Source organism: Gadus macrocephalus, chromosome 7 (genome assembly GCF_031168955.1).
Source record: "Gadus macrocephalus chromosome 7, ASM3116895v1".
In the NCBI taxonomy this organism is placed as follows: Eukaryota; Metazoa; Chordata; class Actinopteri; order Gadiformes; family Gadidae; genus Gadus; species Gadus macrocephalus.
In genome coordinates this window covers 14,662,238-14,679,463 of record NC_082388.1, presented here as the reverse complement: position 1 = coordinate 14,679,463, position 17,226 = coordinate 14,662,238, and the positions used below count along the sequence as shown (strand labels likewise).

General features: G+C 42.5%; 1 protein-coding gene across 1 annotated transcript in view; it reads right to left on the bottom strand.

Annotated features, from left to right (window-relative positions):
* The window catches only part of fstl4 (follistatin-like 4), a 185,707-nt gene that overhangs the window by 33,415 nt on the left and 135,066 nt on the right, over positions 1–17,226 (bottom strand). The gene's annotated exons all lie outside the window — the stretch shown is intronic.

Genomic DNA, 17,226 nt, shown 5'->3' with positions numbered 1-17,226 from the left:
CCCGCAGACGGAGAGAGCAGTAGCCAATCAGAATGGATTCTTTTTTGTTTTACACACAGGAAGCACAGCAGCTAATCCACCCACTTTTTTTTCCGCAATCGTGATTGAATACCTGGAAGGCAGACTCACAGGAAGAGTGAGTCTGCCTTCTGCCTTTTATTTACCATAAAGTGTCAAAGAACATTATTGTTAACATGCAAGAGTTCCTCGTCACCCCCTGAGCCTGTGTCTTTCTTGTTAAACTGTTGGCTGCACTTACAATGCACTTCACATACACACACTTCACACACACACACGCAGGGACAGACGAACGTATGGATGACCAAAAGGGTCACAGTCCTCCTCATTGCAGACGTGTTTTGATTTAAATCGGCGTAAAATCCGGCAGCTGACCTTTCAAAACACCACATATGATGCTGTATAATGCTAGTTGTTCAATTTGCCGTCTTTTAGGGTATTGTGGTGGGCAACTATATAATGGTGTAAAAGGTGGCGTTTTGGATGGCTATTTGACACATTAAACAGTGTGTTAAATACAGAGTTTGATAAGAATCAAAGAGCCTCCTTTTGCTTGTCGCAGCCTATGAACCTCCTTCACCCAGTCAACAATAACCAAAGTCAGACCTCACCAGTCCCCTGTTGATCTCGTCGTTCGCCGCGGTGCATTTACTGCACTGCACCATGTCGACCCAGTCTATATCAGGTGTGTGATCCTTTCAATTCGTTCAATTCAGTAATACACTGAGGGCTAGACATTATCTTCACTTAGATAACCATGTTCTGTCTCCCTTTAGATCTCAGAAAGCAACTTACTGAAAAAGCTCATGATAATTGTATTCCCACCCAGGTTTCGTGAAGTAAATTAGGAAGACACATTACTATTCACAGCATTTAAATGAATAACATGGTGCCGGCAGGGCTTTGTTTGCGGTGAGGCTATTAACAAGAAGCCACGGGATGCGTTGAAGTGACTTGTGTGTGGGGAGGATAGTATCTAAAACTCTGTACACATTAACAACTTCTCTTGTGATGACAAAGATATGCACTGTAGTGTGGGTGGCCAGAATCCAAGCTCTTTGGACTGCAGTTGAAGAGTTTTTATGGGCATAACCCTGACATTCAATAAGTGTGTATGTATCGACCTGTCAAAATGCATGGCAACATTACCATATACGTCGTAAATAAAAAATACAATACTACCTCTAAACATTCAGTTCCTCCGTCTGTGTATGCATCTCATTCTCTCTCTCTCTCTCTCTCTCTCTCTCTCTCTCTCTCTCTCTCTCTCTCTCTCTCTCTCTCTCTCTCTCTCTCTCTCTCTCTCTCAGCCCCTATGTATTCATACGCATATTCCCTGAGTCACACTTAATTGTAAATCCTGCCCCCAACCCCCCCATCACTATTTATGTGGGTGGTGGCACCAACACCAACTCCTGCACACATCACTCTCTATGTAAGTGACTAAGGGAGGTGATTATTCATACAGGGGGGGGGAAACCTGGACGAGCAATTGGCAGGCAACCTATTAATCACTCTGGATGCAGACCCCCTAATCTCCCTCAGGTAGAGAGGAACCCTGCCTAACCATTATATTCACAGCCTTAGTCTCCGCCTGGCCCCCCTATCTCTCTCTCTCTCTCTCTCTCTCTCCCTCTCTCCCTCTCTCCCTCTCGTACGTATTTCCACTACACCCACCACTAGCTGATTGTTTCTCTGGCTCTCTTCTCTGTCTTTGTTTTATATCCCTCTCTCACTCGTTCTCAGTGTGTCTTCCATTCTTTATTTGTCTCCCTGGCTCTGTTGGTATAGTTCCCTCTGAGTGTGTATCTGTACCTTAGATCATCTCTCTCCCGCTGCATCTTTGTATTATTTCCGTGACCATCTGTTGCCCTTTCCTTCCCCGTCTCTCTTTATTCCCCTCCATTGCACTCCTCTCTCTCCTCTCCTCCTACTCTGCTCGGTGTATAAAGCGCCAGAGAGTCCTGCTTTTTCTCCTCGCTGCTCACCCTTCATAGGAACAGAGCCATCGTCTCCCCCAGGTCCCTATGACCACAAAGCCAATGATCCTCGTCAGAGCCACAAATAAAAATAATAAGAAGTGCCATTAAAGAGCAGGTAACACACAGAGGGAGGAGCAGGAGGAGGATAACTAACTATCAGGCTCCCCGGGCTTCTCCTCAAAATAAAGGTTTCATGAAGGTGAGGGGGTTTTATATTCTGGCACCAAGGACAGCGACTCTGTAAACCAGGCCTCACCACATTCGGGTATCAGAACCAAGGACAGCGACTCTGTAAACCAGGCCTCACCACATTCGGGTATCAGAACCAAGGACAGCGACTCTGTAAGACAGGCCTCACTGCATTCGGGTATCAGAACCGAGGACAGCGACTCTGTAAACCAGGCCTCACTGCATTGAGGTATCAGGACCAAGGACAGCGACTCTGTAAACCAGGCATAACCGCATTCAGGTATCAGGACCAAGGACAGCGACTCTGTAAACCAGGCCTCACTGCATTAGGGTATCAGAACCAAGGACAGCGACTAGGGTAAAACATACTGCATTCGGGTATCAGAACCATGGACAGAGATTTGTTTGTCTGTGTGATGGCACTCCACAATAGCTCTTATGTATAAAAGTGAGGTAAATGAATCAATCATGAACAATAAATAAAAATGTTATGCATAACAAAAGCTCAGGACACGAGTCTCTCTCTCATTAATGAGGGACTGACTCCTAATGGTCTGCTTGTTAGCAATCTTGAGTTAGCTTCACCTCCGTCCTCTCAATCATCAGCTGTATTTTAATTCACTGTGCATCCCCTGCATGACACAATTTAAATTACAATGCTACGCAATTAAATGACAGCACGTACATTTTTGGTCATGCAATTGAGCGGATGGGATTAAAGAACTTACTTTTCGCCACATTGCATGCTGGGAACGCTCTCGATGTCTCGGTTCAGCTAAGACTTTGGACTTGGACCGGAACATTGCACAGCAATCTGATGTTGTTTCGGTTAATGCCATGCCAGGAAATCCAGATCATTGAATTTGTGAGTCACATATTGTGTGAATGTTTTCCCTGGACTTCTTTGTGCTACGACTTAAAAGGGTAAATGACGCTGGTCTACAAAGCAACTGGGCTCGGCTACCTCTGCACACCATTACCACTGGAGGCTGTTGTGGTGGCAGGTTTCGCTCTGTAGTTTAACATAAGGTACAACAAGTAAAGTGATCTTGGAGGTGGGCAAAAAACATTTTCACAGGAAGTGTTTGATGTTTAATAAAAACGAATGCCGCATGAAATGAAACACAGCCCCGAGCTGGCCCCATCCCCGACGGAGAGAAAGGACTGGTGCAGACAGAAGGACAGCTAAATTGTATGACCGCCTTGCTTTCAGACTCAATTTCGCTAAGTGTAAGTGTCTGTCAGCAAACTCCAGGTCGTAAGAAAAAAAATAACATCATCAAAATAAAAGCTGCATCGTTGCAGCAAGCACAAAGTTAGTCATTACCAGCAAGTGTCACTCACACCCACAGCACTTTAGCTCTTCAGGATACCACCACTCAAAGTATCACACCCCATGACATCCATATTAATCACTATTATCGGTCACTATCCTTTTGTCTATGCAATTCTCCATACCCAATCCAAAAAAACTAATGTATATAAAAAAGTGAAATTTGTATACATGTTTCTTTTGGGCAGGCATGTTCTCTCAACGGTTGGATCGGAGACATACAATTGTAAACAGGGTACAAATAGGTGCCGAAAGCTGGCATAAAAGCATGTTGACTTCAAGGAGCTTGGTCTGTATGGGTAGCAGATCAGCTGGTCGATTAGTCACCAAGCTGCTGCATTTATTCCTCAATCCTTCCTTCGTTACGTTCTTTCTTTCTTTGTTCCTTACATTCTTACAATCCTTATTTAATTTGTTCATTCATTCGCTATTCACTTTTTCCTGCGTCCTTCCACTGGGAACGGTGGAATAGTTTAGCAGCATTGGTTTGGTAATGACAAAGCAGAAGATTAGGTGTCAAACAAAGCCATTCCCTAAAGGGACAGCAAGGAAAGACAACATTATAACAAACAGACAGTTTGTAGAGGTCACAGGGTTTCTTTTACAGGCGATGGATGGAACCTCGGTTTACACAAGATGGGTTGGGAAAAATTAAGTTTTAATGTTTAATGTTGAAACCAGAAAGATGTCATTAGGTAGAGAAGGGTTGCAGTCTCATATGAATACACCAGAGGTACTCTCATCCTTGTTGCTAATTCCTTAATCTATCCAGCACTTTAGTCTGGTGCTTATTTTTGGAAACTTTGTCCTTCGGCACTATAATGGACTGTATACTAATCTAATTGTACCATTTGGCTGTTCCCAGCCTCACCTGGAGATCCCCTTTGGATAAAAGCTTATGCTAAATTAATGATTGCAAATTCAGGTTTAACAGGCTCATCAAGGAGGCCTACCTTGATTTAAAATAACATTGAGAAATTTACAGTCAGATGCTAATCTCTCAAACATTTTCTAGCCTATAAGGACCACTTATAATTTACCCTAACTCATATTGTATAATATACAATATGAGTGAAGGTATATACATGTATCATCAGTATATTATACTGATGATACATGTATATAATAGACTTTGTTGACCTAATCTAATCTGGGATGAATGTCCGTCTGTCCATCTGTATTCTCCTCCCAATCTATCCCTTTATCTCTGGCTAGTTATTCTTCTCCTCCAGGTCTGCTTTGTGATGTGTGGTTGTCTTGTTTCCTTTGAATCCATCTCGGCTTTGATCTACAGTCCAGCCTGTTGCTTTGTGCTCTCATACTTTCGGGTCCATCCATCTGTTAAGCCGTCTGCATTCTGCAACTTCCTACCAACGGTAGCTTGCTTTCATTTCCCCTGACTAGACAGATGTAATTTACGCAATGGCTGCATTTAAAGTTGTTTTTCTATTGTATGAATAAGATAAATGCATTCATACAATTGTCCGACCTCATTATCTGTTCACAACGTAGGAGTACATGTCTTTGAGTCTCTGGACACTGTACGAGTCGAGACGCAAACATCATGCTTAACAGGTTTATTTTGTATTATTAACACAAAATGGTCTTCTATTTAAAAGCTCTTACTGTTCTATAGAAAAGGAAGATAATCAACATATACTGTCTTGCCCTAAACTAGGGTCACAACTGGACACAGACTAAATACACAAACGCAAAAACACACACACACACACGCACACACACACACACACACACACACACAAACACACACGCACACACACACACAAATACACAAATGAAAAGGATCCATAATACAGCAAAATTCTGCAAACAAACAATGCCAGTGTGTTTGGGTTAAAGGATGGAACTGAAGACCATGGCATCTCATTGTTCCTCCTGCGCTCTTGTTGATGTTAATTTATGCTTATATATGCAATCTATGCGGAGAAGAATGAATGGAGGGAGTGCCAGAAAGAAGGAATCATGCTCAAAAGTGTAATAAAGGGCATAATGCACACGCATACGCACACGTTCAAGATACTTCATCACCATGACAACAACGACGATGACATGTCATCACAGAAGATGGAGCAAAAGAGTAAATCAAATTTGAAATAATGAAATAAAGGAGGGATGGAAAGGTTAAACCAACAGGGCAAATGAGGCATAAAAGAGAAGGGAAGAAATTAATAAAGAGGACGGTAAGAATTAAGGGTGATTCAGTGGTCACAGAACACAGTGGGGTGATGCACCAGGTAAAACACCCCTCTGCAGGGCTAAGAGAGCAGGGTTGGAGCTACAAATTCATTGTGGGGTGCAGTTGAAAGTGAGAGGAGAGAGAGAGAGTGGACTAGCATTAACATTAACATTATTGGAAAACAATCAATGGATGGGCATGACATGAAGTTGATATCGGTGTTCATCCAACACCAAATTACCAGCAGAATTGTACAATAGCAATGACCAGTAATTGGAACAGAACATTTGTCTGCTGTATCAATGGAACATTTATTTTGGATTGTGTCCATTACATTTTTGATGTATTATGAAAAAGTGCTCATAGATTAAATTCCCTCACTCGGGCCTGTGCAACACATTTTCATGCAACAAATGGATCCATACAGTTTCCATGCTTTGTTTATGTGGTCATATAGTGCAGAAACATTAATATCTAATTGTACCTAATTGCAACCTTTGCCATTGATCCCCCCACCCCCCCATGCTGGAAACAGACCACCCTTTGCTAGCTGAAATTTAAAAGTATAGATCTAAATAATTTGTTAATGAGACAAAAACATAATAATCCTGGGTTGCTTTATTGGTTTGATTTTTGCCCTAGGGCAGGTCTCGCATATTACACTTCAAAGACACCACCACCACCACAAATTATGAGCAGTTTGGAGTCCAACCCAGTAGTCGAGCAATTCCAGACGTAGAAACACTTCAAACATGTTCATCAAGCATTCTTTAGATTTAATTCTTTATGTTTTTTTCAATTCAGGAGAACAACAAAAGTCTATTGTATATAGGGATGCAGCCATTAACCAGTTTCACCATTGACCGCGTTATTGAATGTCACGGTTTGGTAATCGTAAAGGCTTTACGACACAGATTGTCTCAGGTCTAACTCACAAAAAGGACATCGGTACATTCCTTTTCTAGGAACAACGGTTGCACAGTGATGAGAATTGTCAAACAGAAAATTGCCAGCGCAACCTGCAGACGGAACGAGAAACTAAGTAACAACAGCGATGCACCAGCTTAGAATGCAGTGCGGCACATGCTGTCACAAGAGCGCCATTCACATTATGCTACATTAGATAAACAATGGCTGAGGGACCGAGCATTCACGCTCTGTATCCACCCCTAAAACACCTGGGGTCGTCAAGGTGGGAATATGAAAAAATGAAAAAAGAAAAGCGATTACTCAACCTTTATATAGTGGAGACGATCTTATGCTGCATCTTTTCACCAAAATATCCAATGTATTTAGAGGATTCAATAACATTGGACTTTAGCTTTTTAATCCAAGTCTTAAATATTGTAGTCAATGGTTCTCTCTCACCCATGATGGAGTGGGTGTGTTTTGGAGATGTAAAATAGGCTATCACTCTTTCGTAGAAAGTTGGTATCCAAAAGATTATCGTTTTGATACAACTGTACACCTTCATGACATCAAAAGCAACCTTCATACACATCCCGCAGGGCAAGTAAACGTTGGCTAGTAGCTCTGACGTAGATTTCCAGCACTAAACTAAAATTCTTTCATCTATACCCAAACTTCAACCATCAATACAAACATTAAAAGAAAGGATTTTCACAAGCCACATGAAGAAGAAGAATATGATTGATTGACTTTATTGATTGATCATCTCTATTTCGAACATGTGAGCAATGAAAACATAGTTCAAATGGTAGTAGATGAATAAATAATACAAAAGCAAAAACAGACACACTTGCCACATGTTCGAAAGGGGATAGGGGGAAGTAAAGTCCTACCCCTTAACAGATCAATTTAGCCTGGATCGTTAATATTATATTATTAAACTGTCAGTATATGTAATAAAAAAAAATATATATATATATATATATATATATAAAGAAAGCGGAAAAAATATCCACAATTAAAGATGTGGTTTTAAACAACCTTAGTGTTGTGAAATCAACTGAGTAAAGGATAATGTATAGAACGCCGGTCATTATCGGGTAAATAAGCCCCGAAAGGGCGAACAGGACTCGAAGCGGAGGTGTCTTGCTTCGCCCTGAAGGAGCTTATTTAGCTGATAATGATCGGCGACATTCTATGCATTATCCCGCTTTTTACACGGCACGGCAAAAAAAATCAACTTTCCTTGGTAGCGGTCAATAAATGCTTAGCAAAAGAAGTCGGAAAGGCCCATGCAAGTGAACGGAGCGTTCCACAGCATTGAGAAGAGCCGTTTAATAATGCATAATAATCTTGAAACCGTCAAACCATGGTCATTCCTCAGACTATAATCGTACTGGAATCTATAATCATTGCATCCCTAATTGTATTGCATTGTACTACATTGCTGATATGCTGAGGACACCTTTCCTTTCCCTTCACACCTCCCCAACACATGCCGTCATATAGTGTGTGAGACGCCGCTAAATATTATGATGCAGTAAAATGAAGAGGTCAGTGTGAGCACACCCTGCAATGGAGCGTCTTAATTAAAGCAACACACCTGTTCCCTTGCTGGTGAGGACAGCGTGGTATCTTATATACTGTCCGTTCTTGCTCTTATTGAAAACAACAATAACAAGAGATGATTCAGTTCGATAAGACGAGCATCATCTCTCTCTCTCTCTCTCTCTCTCTCTCTCTCTCTCTCTTCATACACATATTCCCTGAGTCACACTTAATCGTAGAAGAAGATAGACCTTTAACTATAACTTGAATCAATCAATCCATACATCCAGTTTAGGCTGTCGGTAGGATTAAAGGAATTAATATACATATATTCTATCTGTTTTTTTTTTTTTTCAGTTTAAAGAACTTTAAACTAAACTTCAGTATGATGGTCTCTGTTTAACATTCATTGCAGCCAGCCGCTATGAAACGCATCTCCGCACTGGTATTCACAACAAGCATATTTTGAATGAATCCTCTTCAATGTAATCATCTCCCACCAAAGTGCCGTCAGTACACCTTCCTTCCCAGGAGCCTTCACGATACATCATGCCGTGATCACATCGCCAAAGTAAGGAACTGAAGTTAAGTGGTTTGCAGTGGCAGCTAATATAATTTTACGTGTATGGGCCTCAAAGCACTACACTTCTGACTCCAAAGAGTAGTAAAAATGCATTTTCTGTTGTGTGTGTGTGTGTGTGTGTGTGTGTGTGTGTGTGTGTGTGTGTGTGTGTGTGTGTGTGTGTGTGTGTGTGTGTGTGTGTGCGTGTGATGTTTGGGTGTGTGTGTGTGTGTATGTGTATGTGTATGTGTGTTTGTGTGTGTGTGACTGTGTGTTTATGTGTGTGTGTGTGTTTGTGTGTGTTTGTGTGAGAGAGAGAGAGACATATATTTAAGGTGATGAATGAGTACATAAACTATTGACTTTCTATGTTACAAATTAATATATGTCGCCAGGGACACTTAGTTAGATTAAATGTGTACTGGTTTGTACTCAAACTTTAAAATATGCATTGCCCTTCAAGAAAACTGGAAGCACAAATCACACAGCGATATATATAACAAAATAGAAAAGTGGATACATAAATATTAGTATGGAGACGAAGTGGTTAGGGGATGGGTAGGGGGCAAAACAGGAAGTGAGAAGGCTAAACTAGATCACTGATTGGCTTGGGATGCAATGAAACACGGGTGACTACCACCACAAACGCTTATGATAATAATTAATTTCTTTGCAATAACAATCTCTGAGACATTGCATAGAGAAAGCGCTATTCATAAAACTGATACTGTACTTGAATGGGACTATTGCGCTGCTTAGGGAGACAAACTTATCCTCATCGATTCACAATGAAGCATGCCAACCACATGATTGAAGCTTGAACACCAGTGAGGACTGTCAATGTTCTATTAGTATGATTGTGTCAAAGGCATGAACTAGTATGTCTCAGATGAAAGCCACACATCTCCAAGTGTTTAGCCATCAAGTCTTTATTAACTGCCGCTTAGCACACACAAGTGACTTCCAGTGACTTCTTGCATGCTTTATTCTCTTAGAAAGTGTATACCATGTATTATCAAAACACTCTTTCATCAGAGTGGTGGTGGTGGGGTCTCAGATTAGTGCCATTGTAGGCAGGGTCTGATCACTCAGCTGACATTGCTTCATTGAAAAAAAGGAATGAATAAAGTGTAATGTCCAACTGCACGGAGCCTTGCATTGTTAATGTCTCGAATGCATGCGCACAGTGTGGACAGAACTGTAGTCTCTGTTGATAACAGTGCTCCCTCACTATGGCGACAGGAATAAGGAGTCCAGACACACATCTAGTTGCAGAGTTTGCATTCAAGAGTCAACAACAGATCAGTTTTAATCTTCAACACAACCAATCTGGAGAAAAGATTTCACAGAGATTACAAGATTGTTTCATGTCAACATATAGATTTTAGCAATTTATTCAATTGATGATTTGCTGATATATTGATATCTTAGTTAACTAGCGAGGAACTACAATAAACAGGATAAGAGCAATTGATTGCTTTAATTATAATTACACTTAATTTCCAGCTAAAAATAGTAGCTGGAAGGTTCTATCTTCCTCCTCTTAACTGTACGTTTGACCAAACTTAAGGTTGAAATACGAAAACAACTTTGTATGACATTTGAATAAACTATCAACTGCCATGGCAAATGTTCTAGAAAATAAAGACATCTGTCTTCAGACATCTTGGGGATGCATCCTTTCTGCTTTTGCACTGCATAAAGCACTTCATATGAAGTATATCACACACATTGCTGGTAACTAGGATTTTAACAGGGGTAAAAATAAACAAACCCTGACAACCTCTTGGAAGAGAGAGCATTTTGAACTTGAGTCCTGAACTCTGCATGTGCCTCTGTTCTAAGCAGTGTGCTGGTGGGGAAAGCTGTTGCTATGGGAGACAGGGAGCCCACAACAGTCTACTAAGCAGAAAAACAGGACCCTGGAGAATACGATAAAATGATCAATTATTATTATTAGAAATAAACAAGGCCTCTTAGACCTCACCTGCCTCCTATTTTTACATTCCATTCAAATATGTGCGTGTCCAAAAGCAAAAGGGATTAGAGTGGAGTAGCACACCACTAGCTCTATAAATCCATCATAATAATGCATTCAATAATGCATCATGCATTCATTCAGATTGAATCATTATTTATATGCATAATTCATCCTCTGATTTGACAAAAAATACAATTTAAAATCACCTTAATACAACAGTGCGAAATGACATCAGCCTTTGCAGGAGGGAACCTGAACATGCTTCAGGTTAAAATAAATGAATGTAGAAAGATGGGAAGTTTTGGTTGTGAGAGGAAGAGGATTGTGTGTAGTGTGAATATTTGCTGTCAACACAGTGAGCTTGAGTTGTGTGTGAGTCTTGTGTATCTGTGTGTGCGTGTGAGAAAAACAAACACTTCTGGTGGCTGTTGATTCCTCCACTCCTCCCTCTCTCCCTCCCTCCCTCCCTCCCTCCCTCCCTCCCTCTCTCCCTCTCCCTCTCCCTCTCTCTCTCTCTCTCCCTCTCCCTCTCCCTCTCTCTCTCTCTCTCTCTCTCTCCCTCTCTCTCCCCCTCTCCCTCTCTCTCTCTCTCTCTCTATGTGCGTCTTTCTCTCTCTATAAGTGTTTTGTTGTCCTGTTCATCTCTCTTGAGTCTAGGTGTGTCTAGGACTTCATCAAGGCCAACAGTGCCGGGGAAAAAACTCCTTCATTAACACACAGACATCATCACTCTAAACAAGCCATCTGTATACCGATGATTTACACTAAACAGATGTTTAACAATGCAGAACATTGTTCCTCGCCATTTGATTTATCTTTAATTGCGCTCACCTCCACACACACACACACACACACACACACACACACACACACACACACACACACACACACACACACACACACACACACACACACACACACACACACACACACACACACAAAATACGACCATGTGAACACATGTAACAGTTGCCAGAAATCACTATGTGGTGCATCTGGGGAAAGGTGTAATTGCAATTTAGAACTGTATTCTGTGTTGTTTAGTGTGAGTCTACAGCCAGCCTGTTTGGCTGGCTGCAGACCACACACCACCACGTTCATATGAACATATGAACCCAAATATGTATACAAGTAGCATTAGAGAGAGAGAGGGAACAGAGAATGGGCTAGAGAACAAGTGGGCGAGAGAGAACATATCTCGACACCAAGTGTGTGTCTGAGTGTGTGTCTGTGGGTGTATGAGCATGCGCTTGCTTGTTTGTGTGTGTGTGTGTTTGTGCGTGTATGTGTGTGAGCATGCCTGTGCCTTCGTGTGTCTATGTGTGTGTGTGCATTCTTGCGTTTGTGCGTGCGTGTGTGTGTGTGAGCAAGCCTGTGCCTGCATGTGTGTGTGTGTGTGTGTGTGTGTGTGTGTGTGTGTGTGTGTGTGTATGCGCTTGCCTGCTTGTGTTCATGCGTGTGCATGGGTTTGCGTGTGGCTAAGGGACAGCGGTAGGTGGTTGTCGTGGTAGCGGCTGCGAGGCGAGGGAGGCCTGATATTAAATTATTTGAGGCGGGAGGAGAGATAAAAGCAGACCCCATGCTGCGCCGCTGAGGGCCGCGGGGCCCGCAGCCTGAGAAGCACCAAGCTTTCCTGACTCTCCCGCCCCGCCCTCACGAGCCCCTTGGAGGGGAGAGAGAGACACGCAAAATAACTTAAGGAAGGGAGGAAAGGAAGACAGTGAAGAAAAAAATTCAATTGGAATATAGAAAACGGTAATGGGTTAAATCAAAGTACAACGCCCCCCCCCCCCCCCCCGCCTATTTCCCCTTCCTCTGGAAATCCTTCCCCACCCCTTCCCCCCCCCCCCCCCCTTCCCCCTGCCCCCCCCCCCCCCCCCCCCCCCTGCCCCGCCCCCGCTCTCCTCGCACCATGCCCAGATTTGCATCTGTACGGGTAATTAAAGGAGCAAATGTGAAATTCAAAGGGAGCAGAAATGAAGGAGGGACAGATGGAGAGATAGATGAGAGGCAGGCAGGGGCGGGGACGGAGAGGATTATTTGCAGCGTGTAATTCGCGGAGATATTAGCCGTCTGGGGGGGGGGGGGGGCATGTCGCGCTAAGAAGTCGTGTCCTAATGCTCTTCTGATGAGCTTCCAGATTTCTGTCTGTGAGGTCTCTGCTTTGATGACACTCGGACACGTTGTCGAGTGCTTCAGATAAATGTATTACAATGGTCATTTGTAAGCCATTACGCCACATGGAGCATGTACCGAGACCACTGTCCCACCCCTTAACCGAACGGTGGAGTTGAGATTGTTTTTGCTGTGTGATGCCCCAACTCATGATTTTTATTTTTTGGAATCAGTTGTATGCGTGTATGCGACACCGTTGATTATGCCAACTAATACCTCATACGCCAAACGTCATAGACATGTGGGCACCCTGGTATTTAAAACACAAACATTTAGCTTAATGTGAAACACCTAAGGGTGGCCAGCGCTTTTTAAGAGCTGTTTAATTTCTCCTAGACCAAGGCTCGCTTCTGAATGAAGCAGCGCAGCAGCCAGTAGCCACGCTTTTCTTATTTTTGACACGCATGTGCCATTTTCTCACTCACTCATGAACACATCACACTGACTCATGGTTCATCGGGTTTGTTGGTGATTTCAATGGAACCGGTGCTCTACACGTGTGCTCTATTTAAATCCAATGATCCAATTTGATGTTTGGCCAACCATGAACACAAAGAAGATGGGCAAGCTCCTTATTTCTCATCCTGCCTGAAGTCAGTGTGTCTATGACTCTGACAGTATTGTGTGACTTGAGTCACACGATAGTACTGAAAGATGAGAGCAGATCACGTAGAACCGTGATCCCCTGACAAGGAATAGGAGCGAGAGCGAGAGACAGAACAAGAGTGAGTCGCAGCAACAATAAACAAGCAAATTATATTAATTGTATAATGATGTATTTCTGTGCTGTTTTTAATGAAAGGAAAATTCATCATACACAATATATGCTTAATCGACAAACTTCTTTTGGTAAGCAATCGTCTCCAAGGATTGCGTTCTGGCTCATAAAAAGCGTTTTCATATGAACCGGTGACTTCCTTGATCAACTGCCAAATCGCAGGAAGGTTTTGATCGGCCATGGGCTGTGTGCTTACATCTATATTTGACATGATAAACACGTAATATGGATATATATGTGACTTTTGTGTGGTTTAAACCCAGCTGCCTGTAGGGGTGGCCCAGCTTCTCCAATCAAGGACCTTCTCTACGGTGATAATAGCTTTTCACCATATAACAACAATATAGACTAAAATAATATTCATACATCATGAATTCAGTGGCTGGTCTCTGTGGCGACGGAGAGCTCCATTCTGTCTGAGTAAACACAACATTCACATCAGATTATGACAAACCCTGCATCGATAAAGAGACTCTAGCAGCTTCTGACTGATCACGGTTTGAAATGCTTGTGAACGATACGTTTTAGCGCACAGAACAAGTTAGGCACCGTTCAATTCAAGCAGAAATGTTCAAGCAGAACAATGAAGATGAAGTACAAGTTCCAACGGAGACAATCCTTTCCACCAGTGGTATGATAGCTGTGAAAAGCTGCTGTTGACACAGTTTGCATTTGACTTTTTAATGGTTTCGAAATGCTGCTAAACGTTTGAAGTTGTATACCTGATATTGTGTATCCCTCCAGACTCACGGCTCTACTTTGGAGGAAAATGATTGGATGGTGCCACTGCCATGGCTGGTTATCAAACAATAAGGACATTTTTTAATTGTAAAACATAACAGCAAATTTCACACAGAGGAAAACAAATAAAGAAACATTGTACAACCTTTTGGTTTAACTTATAAGGCTTTTCCTTCTAGAAGCCAGCAATACTGTGGTATCATTCATTTATCACCCCCTACCCCTGGTGGAATGCCATGCCGTTACACACACACTGTCATCCCGACACGGTGATTTGACTATTAAAGAAGATTTCAACTTAATGTCTTTCTATTGTAGATCCTAATCTTCAAAGTTGTCCATCAGCAAATCCTTTAACTTGCTGCAACCTGTGCAACTATCAAATTGTCTTCCAGTGTGTCCTGATAGACTATAATTTTATGGGGAATATTTATCTAGGCTTTTGAACTGCCCTAGTTCAAAAAGCCTAGAGAGGGTGCCGTATAAATAAATACAGTGTGGGAGAAGTAAGAAGAGGAATAGGAATAGTGGCTGGCACGAAAAAAAAAGGAAATATTTTTGCAGCCATGATCCATATTTAGTTTTGTGTTTTCTTATTCCGATGCATGCACCGAATAAAAATATCAGTGTGCCTTAACTTTAGTCTAATTAACTGTTTACCGTCATTTCGACTCCACTCTACTCTTTAAGTAAGAATGACTTTCTCTTGTAAATAATCCTTGCTACTCTTCTTTTCCATATCATATTTTCTGCTGTGCATTGAATTCTCTCTCTCGGTTCTCCTCTCTAATATGCATCTCTGTCCTAATACCTTTATTTATCTTCATGAAATAAGCTGTATCAGGTGGTTGACTTAAAAAGAAAGGAATTATTAAAAGATTAAACAGAAAGCCACTGTTGCCATGGAAACTTGCTTGGCTTTTCTCATCATTCTTCTCCGAAGAGCGAACTGATTGACCACAAGGCATGTGTGTATGCATGCATGTCGTGAAGGCTTGTGTATAAGAGTGTGTGTGTTTGTGTATGCCTTAGTGTGTGTGTTTGTGTATGTGTTAGTGTGTGTGTGTGTGTGTGTGTGTGTGTGTGTGTGTGTGTGTGTGTGTGTCTGTGTCTGTGTCTGTGTCTGTGTCTGTGTGTGTGTGTGTGTGTGTGTGTGTGCGTTTGCATGTGGGTGAAGGCTTCTGGGTTAGCCTGGGTGTGCATGTGTGTGTGTGTGTGTGTGTGTGTGTGTGTGTGTGTGTGTCTGTCTGTGTGTGTGTGTCTGTGTGTGTGTGTAATAATAATAATGTGGTTATTTGTGTCTTCCTTTAAGAACCTCACTTGAGTCGACAATGAGCAATAAGAAGGAGATAGGAGGGCTGCGGGAATGAGGACCATCTGTCTTTTAGCAGGACGGGGAAGAGCCCTTTAGAAAGACTAGAGAATAGATTGAAAGTAGAAAGAAGGCTTGGATTTCCACATTTACAGACAGCCACTTACACACACACACACACACACACACACACACACACACACACACACACACACACACACACACACACACACACACACACACACACACACACACACACACACACACACACACACACACACACACACACAATTGTAATAGTGGCAAGGAATAATTGAGAATTTTGGTGCTTGGTCATGCAGACTTCTCTCTCTGTCCGTCTCTCTAGGGCTGTAATGGTGCATAATAGAAGAGGTGGTATGGAAGTAACCAAGGTAACCTGCTTACCTGCTACCGCGGTAACCTGACATTGGACAATTCTCCAGGATACCATTCACAATCAAAGTGGTGACAACACGGCCTGGCAATTACCCAGGAATCCATTATAAAGAGTCAGACAGTCAGAGGAGCAGTTAGGAGACTAAGGAGGAGAGGAGAGGAGAGAGGAGGGGAGAGGAGAGAGGAGGCGGGTTCAGCAGTTAGGGAACCAGAGGGGGAAGGGGGAGAAGAGGAGAGGAGACCAGGAGAGGTAAGAAGATGGAGGGGAGAGGAGAGGCGAGGTGGAAGGGAGAGGAGGAGTGGGCAGGAGAGAGGAGAAAGGAGATTGAAGGGAGAGGGGAGAAGAGAGTTGAGAGGTGGAGGAGGTGGAGGGGAGACCAGAGGAGAGGAGGAGAGGGTAGGAGAGAGGAGAGAGGAGGTGGAAAGGAGACCAGAGGTGAGGAGAGGAGGAGGGGGGAGAAGAGAGGATAGAGGAGGGGAAAGGGAGACCAGAGTATAGGAGAGGAGGAGAGAGTAGAAGGTAGGATGAAAAATAAATTGATGAGATGTAGGAAATGGTGAGATTTCTAAACGGGCAGAAAGTGTGTCTGTTTGTGCGTGCGCTTGCGTATGGTTGTATGTGAGTGTGTGGTTGTGTGTTTGTGTGTGTTATTAAAAAGCACAGAACAAGGAGAAAGGTGACAGAATAAAAACAAAAGTGTTAAAGTAATGAACAATGTGTGGGTAGCTGAAGAGAACCACTACAGTATAAACACAACAGAACAAAAGTGAACTAGACCCCAAGTTAGTAAGATCTTTCCACAGCGAGCAGTGATTTGGATCTTGGTGTTGTTTTTAGATGACAAAAAGCATTTTGTGTAGAGAAGAGAGACCTGATTTATCAGGATCAGGTGCACAGATAAAGGATGGACATAGATGACAAGGCAAGATTGAGTGAGATGGAGGGCGCAAGAGCGAGAGAGAGAGAACCTGTACAAATCATCAGCTCACTATTGATTAGGGACAGTTTGAGGAGAATGGGAGTTAATATTATTTATATCAATAAAACAAAATGTACGATCAGTGATAAGAAAAGTGGTAGAAT